This window comes from Mytilus trossulus, chromosome 3, assembly GCF_036588685.1.
Source record: "Mytilus trossulus isolate FHL-02 chromosome 3, PNRI_Mtr1.1.1.hap1, whole genome shotgun sequence".
Classification (NCBI taxonomy): domain Eukaryota; kingdom Metazoa; phylum Mollusca; class Bivalvia; order Mytilida; family Mytilidae; genus Mytilus; species Mytilus trossulus.
In genome coordinates, this window is record NC_086375.1 from 78,856,874 (window position 1) to 78,859,020 (window position 2,147).

Genomic DNA, 2,147 nt, shown 5'->3' on the forward strand with positions numbered 1-2,147 from the left:
CCTAGCATAATTTTGTGAATAATTGATAGACAGAAAAGAATATTTTACTTGATCTGCAGCTTATTAGCACATGTTTCACTATTATATATAAAAAGAGGTCATTATGCGTGCTACTTGATGCTACATTAAGAGAAGGAGAACTTTTTTTCCAACAATTTATATTGTCCCAAGTCAGGAGCCTGTAAATGAGTTTTTTCTTCTTTTTTTCTATAGTTGTAATCTTCTATATCCTTTGGAGTCTGGTGGTGGAGAGTTGTCTCTTAGGCATCATACCACATCTGTTATTTTTAAATGTTATCCCAACAATCGTTCATTAAACCAAATTCAACTGATACAGGGTTGCTGACAGTATCTTAATACAGACTAAATCACAAAAACTTAACATTGACCAATGAACCATGAAAATTAGGTCAGTTGAAACCTCCCAGTCTGATGTGTACATCTTACAATCATTCACACACTAAATTAAGTTGACATTTTGCTTATAGAATCTGATAAAGGACTTGATCAGACAAGCTTTACCTTAAATACCAATCGGGGAATGAGATCAAAGTCAGAATGAGATGTCTCCTTTTTGAAGGAAAAGAATGCCATCCATGAAATATTTAAGTTATTCAATTACTCATTATAAGTGAGAATTTTCAAGCAGTCACTGAACCATGAAATTGTGTTCAAACACATTGATCATTTGACATAAGGCATATGCCTATGATTAGCATCCAAGAGTTCTATCTTCTGAAAAATTTAAGACTTAAGACAAAGAGTTTACTCCCTTGTTATCTCTATGTCTTCCATTTTGCAATTTTTGTCGCAGTCAAGCCAAAACCAGGACAAGTGGCAGATAAAAAACATCAACATCTTGAAACTATAAGGGATGTAATTTATTAACATTTATTTGATTTTGATTTCTAGGTTATTACTTATTATTAGTATTTGTGACATAAAGCAGAGCTAGTGCTTGGTTGTACGAAAAAAAAATGGCAATTATCTTGAATTATTAAGGGAAATGACATAGCTTTTTATTGCCTTGTAACAAAGAGCCATATAGTTTTACCCTTGTCCGTCATTCCGTCATTCCACAACAAACCATTATACAGGCTTTTTTTCTAAATGCCTTCAGATATTGGGCTGATTTTTGGTTTGTGAGTTAACCAAGATGAGTTACAGATCAAGTTTGAGTTTGGTTCCACTCTGCTACTTTTTGCCAAAATTACTGGCTTTGGACCTCGAAAAATTGTTGAAAATCACAGTTATACATATTTTTTCCCTAAACACCTTCAGATGTTGGGCTGATTTTTGATATGTGGGTTAACCATGAGGATTGATGAGTTACTCATCAAGTTTGAGTTTTGTTCCGCTCTGCTAATTTTTGCCAAAATTACTGGCTTTGGACCTTGAAAAATTGTTGAAATTCACAGTTATATAGACTATTTACAAAATGCCTTCAAATATCAAGCTGAATTTTGGTATGTTAGTTTACCATGATGAGTTACACATCAAGTTTATGTTAAGTTCCGTTTCACTAATTTTTTCCAAAATTACAGGTTTGGACTTTGACAAATTGACAAAATCACATTTGTTGACTGCTGTATCGCTATTTTGACATATTTACCTAGTATTATGTTTGTTTGTTTTGTTCAAACTTTCTTCTTAATATAATAGAGTTTGTTGTGAATGTTATACCAGTGAGAGGTTTAGCAAGCTTTAGAACCAGGTTGAATTCACCCTCTTCTACATTAAAAAAATGCATGTACCAAGTTAGGATTATGAGAGTTGTTATCCATTTGTTTGATGTGTTTAAGCTTTTTTTTTTGTCATTATATTAGGGATTTTCTGTTTTGAATTTCCCTCTGAATTCAGTATTTTTGTGATTTTACCTTTTGATAGCAATACTAAAGAGATTGGTAGTTTTTAGTGTCAAAAGAAACACAACACTTCTGTCTATTTCCCATTCAATAAAAATTCAAAATTATCTGATGCCTCTTGGAAATGACCAATTATTGAAAGATTTTGTAAATTACTTGGGAAATGCATACAGATTATTTCTGGTATTTCAGAGCTTTGAGATCCTAACGTTAGGATTTATATTCACTCTCAATATATAACTAATTATGAATCATCAGAAAAACTTTCTATAGATAAAACAA